Source organism: Ambystoma mexicanum, chromosome 1p, assembly GCF_040938575.1.
Source record: "Ambystoma mexicanum isolate Mex_15411 chromosome 1p, UKY_AmexF1_1, whole genome shotgun sequence".
NCBI lineage: Eukaryota > Metazoa > Chordata > Amphibia > Caudata > Ambystomatidae > Ambystoma > Ambystoma mexicanum.
The window spans coordinates 1,469,997,791-1,470,011,488 of NC_090921.1; the positions used below are offsets into that span (position 1 = coordinate 1,469,997,791).

The 13,698-nt window shown below is 44.1% G+C and overlaps 1 protein-coding gene across 2 annotated transcripts in view; it reads right to left on the minus strand.

The window, feature by feature from the left end:
* The window catches only part of RAB25 (RAB25, member RAS oncogene family), a 129,158-nt gene that overhangs the window by 57,597 nt on the left and 57,863 nt on the right, over window positions 1-13,698 (minus strand). The gene's annotated exons all lie outside the window — the stretch shown is intronic.

The window sequence follows — 13,698 nt, forward strand, 5'->3', positions numbered from 1 at the left end:
GTACCAAATATGTTTTTGAGCGTCCAATGGTAAAATACCAATACGCGCAGTGGAGTAACTGTCCTGAAAATGTTGGGGGGGGACATGACATCTGAAGAAAAGGTGCCCCGGCCAAATGAATATGGACAAAATGATGTGCCATGAAAGTTGGGGGGGGACAAACACCCCCACCCCCCCTAAAATTATGCCCATGAATACGCGTATTCCTGTACAACACCCATATTTGGTTAGACGGTATGTTATCCAGGTAGAATTAAAAAACAGGAGATAATTTCCTGGATGAGTAGGGAGCTAACCTAACTGACGACACAAGTTTCATCCTTGAATCTCTTTCCCATCTGTCCCTAAGTGCCTTCTTGAATAAACCTTTGAATTTCCCTGGGATGGAATAAGGTTACAGCAAGTAGCCTTCCATCTCCACCGCAGTCAGCCCCCTGCGTATGACCCGGAACCAGGGCAAGCGTGGACGTCCCAGGGAGGCCAATAAATCACTGACCACTCTTCTACAGTTGACCAGTTTGCTATACGACCACAACCTAGCCCAAAGGAACACTGGCCTCATCTGTGAAATGAAGCCAATGCTCTGCACACCCAGATCCCACAGTACCGGCACATTTCGTGCATTCAGAGGGAGCCCCAAGAACCGACTTAAAGAATTTCTGCTCCAAATCCTGGGGGCTCGGCAGATTACAGGTACCTCACAATTTGGCTCCATAGAGAGCTGCCTGCCGTGCCTGGCTCTTATATATTTGCAGAGTTACACTGACCGGACCCGCCCCATTGGCCTGTATAAATCTAGATATAGCTGCAGAGTTCTTGGTCAGCTTTAGGTCTGCCTGCTTCACCTGTACAGACCAAGGGCAATTTGCCATCAGACAAACCCCCAGGTAATCAAAACTCACAAACTGCTCAATTGGACTGCCACTCAAGGCCACTTTCAAATTTGGAAGCTTCTTAACCCGTGGTTTGTCAAACACCATGTACTGAGTTTTCTGCAGGTTAATTTGAAGCCCATTTCTCAAACAGAATCCCTCAAAGATGACCAAAATATACCTGTAAACCCATTAATACCAGGCAACAAAACAGAGCTGGACAAGATTGCCTGAAACGTTGTCCCTTAAGTAAGAAATAAATGTGTCCTACTTATCTTCTTATATAGTGGATACAATTAAATAAAATGCATCACAGGCTCTACCTCCTTAGTCCTGCATGGGCATAGCAGGTCTGATCCTCTTTTTGTTGCCATCTACCACTGTATGTCCGCAATGGGCGATTAAGCTATTTGAAGCAAGTTAATAATTATTAATGTCACAGATTGGCAACTGAATTAGGCTGGGACCTCTTCAATTAGCTCCTGTAGTGGGCACCACAGCCAATCAGGTTGCTCAGATCATAGGCTGAATCTCACGATCCAGGCCCGTGTTCCGAGCAACCTAGAGGCTGCTTGCACCAGTCCCACCATTTTCCCACACCTCCCGCTCCTTCCACCTAACTCTGTTCCTTCACCCCACCTCACTTATCTCATTTCTCTGGTGCCGCCACATCCCGGGCCGCGATGGAAATGGAAGAGGGGATCTACATGAAGCCCCGCCTTCCATCTCCATAGTGGCCATCTTAGATAAGTATTTTGTTTGAAGGAACAGTACGCAGCAAGTGCATCCCATTCATTCAAACAAAACACATTGCTGCCAGCACCCTGGGTTTTCGAAGTTAAAACCTGAGGTGCTAATAGCAATAAAACCTGAACTGGCACCGCTCCAGTGCCGTTACCGGCCGATCTGAAACCAGATCAGGTTTTATTCCTATAAGGATGAAATCGGCAAATGTGCCCTAACAGAGTTCCCTTGCTCCTCTCTTAATGCCCTAAGTTGTTCTAGTAATATTCTCGTTTCACTTTTGGCACTAGACGGCATTCTACAGGGGTCATTGGGGTTTTCTAGATGCCCCACACCTATGATTTGCCTATATATGTGGTCCTTAACAAATGTTCCATGCAAACGGCAAGTGGTAACAGATCCAGAACTCAATTTGTATATGTGGTCTTTGACAAATGTTACATGAGAATGTCAAGTTGTAACAGATCCGAATTGTTTATCCCTTTTGTACTGATTCCTTTGGGGACCACACTAAATTCAAAATGTATAGATTGCAAATGAACATCTATTTGAGATACATTTCATGAATATATATGCTGACTTACTAAGTCCATTATAGGATGTGAACCTACTATAAGATGGCCGCCACTTTGGGAGAGATTTTATCAGTAATAGAGTCTACATGAGAATGTGATGGTTAGGTCAGGTGATCTGCATGGAAATAAAAGCAATCCACAAATGAGAAGTAGCCAGTCTGCCGAAGTCCCTTCAGATAGACGGAATACGTGGTTGATTTCATGTTTAGGAATAATTGTTGCTCTTGTAAATCCATGTTTTAAATCTTTTAACAATCATGTTTGAATAACATGTTTTCACTTTTGCACGAGATTGAGTGCTGGGGAGTTTTTACGGTCCTGCTTAAAAACGCTGGACATACAGCAGCACTTTTTGCTACATGACTTTTTTTTTTTTTTTTTTGGATCACTGATGACTATTTTGTTGATATATATATATATATATTACACGGCTTGTGGTAGCGGCCGTGTAGTTATGGTTAAGTTGCTAAACCACTTTTTTGGCAGCTTATAACTTTGCTTATAACTTTGCTCCCCGTGGACGAATCTTCACCAAAGTTTGCAAAAAAGTATGTGGTGTGTGGGGCCCGCTGAATTTTGGGTGAGGTTTCGTGGAGGAGGGACAAAGTTATAGGGGTGTCCCAATCTTTTATTTTTTCCATAGACTGAATGGGGAAACACTTTGTGCACGGATACAGGCCGAACGGTTTGGTGGAAAAGTGACCAGTACTTTTGTTGCAAGGAACTGAAATGTGAAATTTGTGATATCTGGCTCCGCTCCGCAGACCCATTTCCCTGTTCCTTCCGCGGACATAAAGCACATTGGCTTGCAGTACACCGTGGTGTCGGTGAACATTGGACGCGGCCGGTGGTTGGCTGGTGGGAAGCGTGCTGTGTGTCAAAGTTTTTGGGAAACACTGCCATGGTGTATTGGAAGACAGTGCGGCACCGAAAGGGCCTGATAAATATAATGTACGGCATGTGGTGTTGGGAAGAAGGGATGGCAAGGACAGGGGCGAGTGAAATGGTTAATCTGAGATCTGTGATTATTAGGTGGACGAAGACGGTGTTGTGCCTGCAGTATCCATGCGCCAATCCGCAGTTCTCTGCACAGGCCACTACCATGTGTGCTGAAAGCAGGCAGGCTTCGGTACGGCAGGACAGCTGGTGCGGAGACCTCTTTCTGTGGTGACTGGTGGGAGCTCAATTGCAGAAGGGGTGTGCATTGCCCATGATATGCACATTGTAAAATAGCGTGTGCTCCGGTGTGTTGCATGTGGTAAGGCTGTAGCTAATTCGATGTACGGATGGAGGCTTTGCACCAACAACTATGTGTCGTGATTGCAATTAGGTTTGACATTGTTGCCTTCTCTGTGTGTGGTTCATCAGCATTGCATACATTGTTGATTCCATGGGTGTGGTGCTCGTTAGCACATCCTACAGTGGTCACTCCATGGCTGCAGCTAATGGAGTGAACAGTTCTGCAGAGTGTGCACTGAGTGTAGTGTTGGAAAACTGTCAGTTTAGAAGCAGGTATGCTTGAAGTGTCTCTTCTATGTGTTGGAATACTGTCAGTATAGAAGAGGTTAGGATTGAAGTGCATCTTCTATGTGCATGGATACTGCAGTGTGTGAAGTGGGTGCAATATTTAAATAGTGTGTGCATAGACGTGGATGGGGTGAACTGCATATTTCATAGGATTGCGTAGTGTCGATTGCACGCAGTGCTGACTACTATACCGCACTATGGGCTATTGCTTTTGTGTAATGAATAGAGTGCTGGGAGCAGGGCCACTGTTGCAGACATTTTTGTTGGTTTCTTTGGCAGTAACACCATACTATGTGAATGAAAGTGGGTATGGGTGCCGGAGGCTGTGGTATGTTCGTAGGTAGGGGGAGGGGAAAGTGCAGTACATGGGAAGAAGAACAAATGACAATAAGTAGAAATATGGCACGAATGTGCCCAGTGCAAGGATAAGTGCAGACATCAGGTGGTGGTGGAACTGTTAGGGGTATGGGAAACAGTACCCAAGTGTGGGGGTTGCCAGAAAGGCAGTGCAGGGGTACTACTGCAGGGGGTGGGGCGATGGCCTGGGCCCGACATCAAAGACTGGCCAGGTAACCAGTGGAGAATCAGTTGCAGCCAGGAAGTCATCTGGGGAGCGGAGGAGAAAAAGCAGACGCAAAGATAAAGGCTTTGAGGTGCTTCCGGAACCGGCGATGGTTCTCCTCAAGTTTCAGGGAGGCAGGGAGGCTGTTGCAGAGGGATGCCCCAGCCGAAGAAAGAGATCTACCACCAACTGGTTGCTTGCAGAAGCGACTGACCCTGAAGGATGAGGGAAGAGCTCGAGCAGGGAGATATTTAGGAAGTGAGAGTTGAAGGTATTGAGGTTCCAGGGCCCAGAAGGCCTTGTGCATAATGCAGAGGGTTTTCACCTTATTCCGTGCAGCCACTGGGAGCTATTGCAGACATTTCAGTCCAGGAGAGATACGATCCCTGGGCTTGAGGCCAAGGACAAGTCGTGCAGTCCTCTTCTGGATGAGTTGCAGAGGGCGGAGAGTAGAAGCGGGCAGATTTAAAAAGAGGCTTTTGCAATAGTCCAGCCTAGAGAACCACAGCCGTGCAGACAGTGACCTTTTGGGAACTTGCTTTAGGTTGGTAACATACATTCAGTGCGGGTTTTGGTGCCTTATTTTTACGATTTATGTAGGAGATGGGTTATTGGGGAAAACTATTTGTAGCATTGTCGGAAGGAAAGAAGAGAGTTTCTGTTTCGATATTACAATGTATGATATGGGTAAATGAAAATGTTGCAAGCACATATCATTGAAGTGCCACTTGATGGTAGGGGATGGAAGAAAAAACAGTATGCTTTTTAACAACGTAATGGACGGTCTGTGGCAGATACCGTGCGCAGAGGCACTTATAACAGAGTTGTAAACATACTGCATAAAACGTATTCATACCTTTATTTTGTGGTGATGGGTGCTCATGTGGATGAATCTGGAAGTGCAAATCTTGCAATCTTTTACTGAACTTTCTACTGGATGTGCTTTCGAATGACAAGACACATGCAGGCTGAATTTGTAACGGTACATAGGAAGTGTTGTGCAGAGCTGACTGTGTTAGATGCTAATGTTTTGAATGGCATTGGTGGATGCGTGTGTGACTATTTACCCATACCCAATGAGGTAGTGGTGGCCGGAAAATAGTGGAAAGGGAAGAAGGACTGCTCCTGCTTTACTGGGGTGCGGCCCTCGCGGTACTTTGGGAAGCGCACATGCCACATTCTGCGCTTCTCACAATGCTGGCCAATGCAAATGGGACTGTGGGGATTATCCAATCAGGTACTGAGGGTGTGGTTAACAGGAAGGGGCGGTCATACTGTTTTACAATACTCTGCGTAGTGAGGCTGGCTGACATGGAGAAACGCATTGGGCCTCATTAGGACCCAGGCGGATTTCGCGGTGCTAAATGCACCGCGAAGCACGGCGGAAAGCCGTCGATAGCGCCATGGGGGTTGGCGGATTTACCGCCCCATTCCGACCTCGGCGGAGCGGTAAATCCCCAATCCCCATTCTGCCCTTCCCCATTCCCATTCTTGCCCCATACGGTATAATGGGAGTGGGGAAGGAGTTAATTACGCCACCGTAAAATACGGTGGCGTAATTAACAACGAGGTCCCGTAGCGCCATGGTTTTCTCCGCCTGGTAAAACCAGGCGGAGAAAACCTCCATGGCGCTAAGGGAACTCGTAGTACGGCGGACGGGTCCGCCGCGATTAGCGCTGGCGGAAACCCACTCCGCCTGGGTCCTAATGAGGCCCATTGTGTTGACTTTAAGTGATGCCTTTGTGATAGATATGCACAGATACTTTGATGGCAATTTCGGTTTGGAAGGAGTGGACACATTGTGGTGCGCTGTTTATGACTGCAGTTTCGCCGATATGCATGCACTTTGCAGAGACCTGGCCACTTTTGCTACAGTTGATGTTGTCGTCATGCACTACGGCGGCACGCATTTGGGTTATGTGGCTTGTTTAGGTTTGTGCCGTTGACTGAAGAGGTTGCTGAATGTAGTAAAGAGGATTTTTCCCAATGCCAAGGTGCTTTTCTCATCCATAACACCAAGAAGAGTATGGGAAAATGTTCATGGATGTTGTTCCGAGGTTGGAAGGTGTCTCATCAACAGAAGCATGTATACTTTTTTGTCCACTGGTGGGATTTTCTACTGCAACAATGACCTCACTAGTTGTGGAAATGCAGAGTTTTTCCAAGCAAATGGCATTTCATTGTCACCCATTTGTAATGCTGTTTTGTTTGCCCGTCTACAGGATGAGTTGAAGAGTTTACTGTAACAATGTGAGCACAAGAAAACACATCAACTAAAAACCGAAAAAAGGTGTTTCACTAGAAGCACCTTAAGAAAAAAAAAAGTCTCTTTTCCGAGCCGCCACTAAAAACGAACTCCCCTACCCTGGTTGCAATTTATTCCCCCACGCCCGCACGCAGCACGAAATCCACATCCAGGGAATTTGACGATAGCCATGGAAATGGGACTGTGGAGCCTGAGGTATTGCGCAATACCATTTCTGGGTGTGATGTGTACGCAGTGGACTGCTATACAGAACTGATACGGTTACATGGAGAACTCTTCAATGTGATAGGTGGATGCGTTTGAAACATTCTAACAGTACCCAATGACGGTGTGCTGGAAAGAAGAAAGTGGAAAGGGAATAAGGAATGTCTTTGCTTTCTTGGGGCATGTCCCTCACCGTACTTGGGGAAACGCACGTGCCACATACTACCGTTTTCAGCATGCTACCCATGGGAATGGGACAGTGGGGACTATCGCAACTGAGGATGTGGGTCACAGGAAGGGCCATTAATACTTTTCTCCATTACTGTGCGTACTGAGCCGGGATGACATGGTTACCATTACTTGCAAAGGCAATGTAGCACAGCAGGTTCGGTCCACCATCACTTACAGGGCAAACCTATGTGGCCTGATACTCTTTTTTGAAAAGCTACAAACCGATTGTGGTGTGGCCTTTTGTAGGGCTGCTGTGGAGAACTTGCACCCGGAAAACAGACCTACATTGTTCAAAAACATATATACATTTGCAACAGCACAATGTGGTGTGTTGTGAGCGTGTACTTTCCGAAAAACACTACATACATTGCACAACACTGTACTTTTCCGCTGTCCGAGGGTCCGGACCGTGTCACCGACATAAGGGTCCACACGCAGCGTGGGTGCAGTCGCATAGTGACGTTGCCACTGTTCCCCCTTGGGATGGCTGTCCGCAGGACGCGTTTTGGGCGGCATACGTTGTGCGCATGTGCATAGGTGTGCTATGCACATCATTGCCACTTCTCTACTGATTAATAGTGCGACACACATGCGCCGACCATTTTGGGAGACGCTACGTGTTTATAGGGTATAGCAGGTGGGGTGTTGGACGTGGGTGGGCGGTGCCACCTAATTAACATGCGTTCACATATGGTGCACAGTGGTGGTGTTACCAGGACACAGAGGAACAGATACACATGCGTGTACTTGCACAACGAACAAACGTCCGCTCCCACACGTAGGTGGTGCACAACATGCGGACATGCGGGTCATGCTGGCATCATACGGATGCCTCCATTGTCATTGTGGGTAGGTGGGGCAGGTGTGGTGTCTGTAGGACACCTATCTTTTGATTAACTGTGGTCATTCCTACCACTGTTCTCCGCTGAGTCATAACGGCATTTAAAAAAAATACAATACCACATATACACTCAGCAACAATTTCAATATCATTGTCTACTTACACACATTCATACACCCATTAGGAAAGGGAAGGGGTAGCAGAAGGGGATACTTATTGTGGGGAATTGAGGATTTGGACAAGTTGGTCGTGAGTGGAGGAAGGGATTAAGGTATCACTGTAACGTCTCCCATTAGGCGGATTTTGAGGGGATGGTGGGCTGTGACATGGGGAACGTGTTCACGTGCAGGTCGGCCAGTGCTGTTTCATTTTGTCCATAATATACCCTTGCATGGAGTCTTTTAAGGTGGCACAATTGTTCACCAATTATTCCATTTTGTCTTCCAGGCTGTCCATTTTGCTATTTACAGAGTTTCTTTCCTTTCCTATGCCTGTATGCTGTTGTGGAAGAGGTGCCACGTGGACTGCCTTGCTTTCCTTTACAATACGTTCTCTTACAGAAAATAAAATGTGTTAGGTCTACATGAAGCAATATATACAACATAATTTGCGTTTCACACTACTGTGAGTATTAATGGGGGTAGTATCACAAGTCATTGCGTCATGAGGGCCATTTTCTTCCAGCCACTGTGAGGTGCTTGCCATTGCCACATACAAAAAAAAAGCATTACGCTTCTTTACTATTGTATACTGCACCACCTGCACAATTATCAGGCAACATGTAGTGTGCTTGCTACGTTGCAATGATGTTCTGGTCTTAGTACTTTCCCGTCCTTACTCTGGCAGTTCGTTCTTTGTTCCCTTGCAAAGTAGCAGAGAGGTTAGATTGTTGAAGCGAGACGTCATTTCTGTTGTTGGTGTATTCCGTTATGGTGTAGTACCTATACATTTGTGCTGTTTGCTTCATAAGTACACAGATTGCAGCACTACTCTATCTTAGCTTGCAATTCATGTACCATGCCACTGCTTGCATATGTTCCTTGTGTTTGCTGAATGGTACCACTATGTAAGAGAGCCCCTGCCTTTCTGAGCAGGTTGGATGCCACCCGATGTCTGCGACCAGACGCATACTCCGAGACTGCTGTGCGCATTAACATGGTGCCCACAGGTTCAGTATGTTGTACAGTACATCTTCATAATGTAAGGGTACCCTGATAAAACCAATGCAATTCACTGAAAAACCATTGCTGAAGGAACATTAAGCTTAAGATGCACTAGTAAAAACCTATGAAATTCACTGACAAAAAACGTTGTTAAAGGGACGTTATGGTTAAGTTGCACTACTAAACTGCTATGAAGTTCACTGACAAAAAACTTTGTTAAAGGGACGATATGTTTCAGTTGTCCTAAGAAAGCCTACCAAATTTAGTGCGACGAGCAAATGCTGCGTTTTGCTCCGCACTTGTAGTTTGCTCACATTCAACATTTTGTGTGGCCTAGCTACCTATTTGTACACTCTCTATGATCACACCAAACAAACTGTGAGTCCAACATTGATGTTGCTAGCAAGAATAAATAAAAGTAATGCACATAGAATTGCTGTCAGCCATCTTTGCACTGTTTTGTTACAGGAGAACCCGTGAACTTTTCACATGATCGAGAAAGAATGTCTCAAAACACGTTGGGCCTTAATAATAAACATGCTTTGTACTCAATGAAAAATTATTTTCTTAAATTAAATTTGTGTTAAGCAACTACCGACACGCTACGTTCGAAGTGTACAATAAGATTGAATTAATTGTTTATATATTAGTACATTGTTTCTTTAAAAGTTTAGCTTTATCCTTGAACCTAAAGACAGTGTGCAGGGGACGGGAGTTCCCCTACTCTGGAACTTTTTTGTTCTACATCGTAAAATAAACTCATTAATTTCACACACTTAGCTCGTGTCAACATTACAAAATGGCATATCATTATTATAAAACAATTAGGGGTTCATAAAAAATATTTCTGCATCAAAACCACCCGATCAATTATGATTTAAAAAAAATTCTAAGATACTAGTTTCCCTTAAAAAACATGTAAAGTGCATACTGCTGTAAACATGATTTGTCTTAATTCTCAAAAATGCAATATATGACCCTGCAAAGGGTCTCAAAATGATGTGCAAATAGTGCATGTGCTGACAAATGCCTTCGGGTATAAACAAATTGCATTATACTGAACCTAGCTGTAGAACAGCCCACTAAATGTGCACTGGTCACTGAGTGTCATGTGCAAATGCCATAAAGTGCCAAGTGCTTTCATGAGCCGCCATGAAGTTTAACCAATGACCGTCTGTCCTTTGGAATGTTCCTATCATCATAAAGTGTGCAGTGCGACAGTACATACAAAACTGTGTGAATGGTTAGGAATATAATCAAGATACCCCGTTCATTAGAGTCTAACAGAAGACCAATCCTGCAATCAACATCCTTATGTCCTTCAGCTCCCATAAAGTGCATGGTGCTAACAACCTAAAATGGCATACAATCATCTAGTTATATCCTTAACCCACAGAGCAGAGGACTGGAACCTTACTTAATCCTCTGACACTCATAAAGTGCAACGTGCTGTCAACCTGTGATAGTATACACTTGTGAAAATATAACTTCTACTCTCCCAACTTCAGAGTTCCTCATAGATAGACCACATTTAAAAACTCCCATTCATATTGAAGAATTTGCATAACACAATCTAAATTTCATACCACGCAATGATCACAATGATACATAGTGCATAGACAAAGCAAAACAAGGTTGTAAAAGGCATTGTTAAAAAGAACCAAGTGATAAAGAAGGAGAAAAGAAATATATATAAGATAAATGATGAAACAGGGAAAAAACCAAAAAATAATAATGTCTACAAACATTAGAAATTATAATCTTGAGGTAATAACATAATAAACGTCATCAATTAATTAAAAAATATGTATTAAAATATCATGATAACCTTAACTCATCCATAACCCTATAAGCACACAATGCAATCACATAATAATTAGACACATAGAAACAAGGTATTGCCGCTAATGTACAATTCTGATATTATGCATGCACAGGCAGCTGTCTAGAAATATTTCCGATGACTATTGTCAGATATTTCCTTGCAAGGGTTATGTAATTTATTCAGAAAAGTTGGTTTAATCCATAGAGACTCCATCCTAGCCTTAACTAGGTCTGGCGCTAGCGCGAAGGCGTAATATATATATTTTTTTTATACAAAAAAAGACAACAGGATAATACCATAGTTAGGCTAACAAAGTCATATATTGCCTTTTTGGGGACCCGTTTTGAGTGTTGTGTGTCGTGTCTAACGAGCCACCTGGCTAGGCAAGAACTCTGACCCCAGCTACCTTGACTCAGCCAAAGTAGAAGATCTAGTGTCCTTCTGCGAACGGAAGGAGCAATCAGCTACTGGGCTGACTACAAAAGGATGTCTCCCCAGGCCAGTCCAGAGCTGATCTGCACTCTTGCTACAATTATTAGATTTGTGATTCGTGGGCCTCAAGACTGGTGTGCCTTCCCCTCACTCACTGACACAGCATTAATATAGTACCCTCACAACCTGACAGATAACTCACAGGTTCAGCAATAGTCCATCGTCAATTGTCATGACGTATTCTAATGCACATACAGGTAGGAGAGAGATAGGGAGACTTGGAGAGAGGCAAAAGAAACAAATAACGCAGTGCTTCCGATCGGCTGTTCTCACAATATTTACTGTGCAATTAATACACCAGAATCAAGAATGGCCAATGCTGTATATAAAATATGCATTTGATTTAAAATCACACATTTCCTTCAGTTTCTTCTCACTAAATCAACATATGGTTTAAACACATTAGTTTGTCATTTTCATCATTACCATTGCCACTGCTGAAATCCCTACATGAGATGAGTATCAAGACACTTCTCTTTAACTAAACTAACTGGCATCTATTCTCCCAACGTGAGCCTCAATCCACGTTCTACAAAAAAAAAAGTTCCATCTTTTCTCTAATGAAAGGTACAACTCTTCTAAAACAAGCCAACATCTTATTTCATTCTTTTTGTTTATTTATTGGATATGTGTAAGGGGCCTATACAACAAATGGTGCTTCAAGGCACCACAAGACAAAAAAGGGCGGGGGAAGGGGGAAACATAACAATAATGGTCCTACTAGGCCTTGGGACATTCGGATTGTGCAAGTGTAGTAACAAGAAGTGCGAGGGGGGGAGGGGCAAGTGTCGGTCTGCGCAAAATGCACAGTGCTAGGGTGGGAAGGGAAAGGGAAAGCGGAGAGAGAGCAGGTGAAAGGGGAGGTGGTGGAGGAGGGGGTGGGAGAGGGCCACAGGAGCTGCGGCTAGGCGAGTCGAGTGCTAAGGGGAGGCCAGGAGTGGTTACATAAATTAATGAGTGTTAACTCGAAAACACCCTTCTCATTATATGTCGAGACATTACTACTAAAGCTCCATTGTATGTAGCTCAGTTTCACTACAATGCTAATACAGGCCTCTAGGAACCCATTTGTGCACTAAAGCGCTTTGGGTTTACTTGTGCATTGTTCTGCACTATCGTTGCTGGTTTACGTATTGCAGTATATACTTAAACATAACCTAATATAGAAATAAATGTGCTTATCCCCTTTACAGGACTATATTATAACTGGCCTTTTAAAGTAAATACTAAAATAGTTCTTCTATTTTGAGGGGAAATCCTGAAATGAAATGGTGCCCTACCTATTCCTCTTACCCCCGCAGGACAGAATGGGAAAATCCCATAACAAGAGGAAACGCAAAGCGCCATGTGCAATGAAACACGAGAATTAAGCAGTTCATTCGATTTAATAGAGCTATAGACTTCCTCTAGCCAGACCAAATTTTCAGCCAGGAAAATTAAACTTCTTTGCTAAAGAGAAGAAAGAGGAAGCTCTATCAAGTGATTTGTTCATTAGTTACATGCATGTATCCTGTCAATGAGGACCCTAAATTATAATTGGTATACAAACTATCTCTAAATGCACTCCCTTCTGCTTAATCAAAATGTATAACAGTGAACATACAAACAAATCTGCTTATTACTTTTCTTAATGTAGAAATAGATTTGACAATGCAATGAAAAAGTGCTAGTTGCGAAACATGTGCAGCAATGGCATGTTTACTTCATTAAAGTACAATTTACAGATTACACAGGTTTGATATGACTGACCATTTACCAATCAATATCAATTGCATTTTCAATCAAACATATTTCTACAAACCATCTAAGGAGTTAAAGTGTCCATTGGTCCTGGCCACAGGCGCGGCCCAGCTGCTACTTCAGATAGTTTGACAGGGCAGGGCCATTACCAAAGCCATTCCCCCAGCAATGAGGCCAGCCGAAGGCCATGGGCCATGGTTCACGGACCGGATAATGCTGGCGCTGGAAAGCATGCTGTAAAAAACTTGAAACGGGCCATGTATGTGGGGTCCTGCGATGCAGGTAAAGCTAACACTACTGGGCCTAGCTGCAGGCTCGCCCCAGTGGCTTCTTTGGTTGACTTGGTTAGGCCAGATGCATGGCTGAAGACTAGAGCCATGTCTGTGAGTTATGGGGCATGCCCGCAGGCCACGCCATAGCAAATTGCCCACCGGACTGGCCCATAGGCCATGTCAGTGGGTACTGTAGATGTGGTATTGTTCATCATTCAAAAAAACATTGAAATTCAGTGAAAAACGTTAGTTGGAAGGACGTTGTTTTTGTAGCATAAAATCTAAAAATCACAAAAATGAATATCGTAATCTTGTCTACCACGCTAGCATGGCGTGCAGCGTTTAATTGCAATTGTAAATGCTGCCTGCCATGTGAGAATAGTA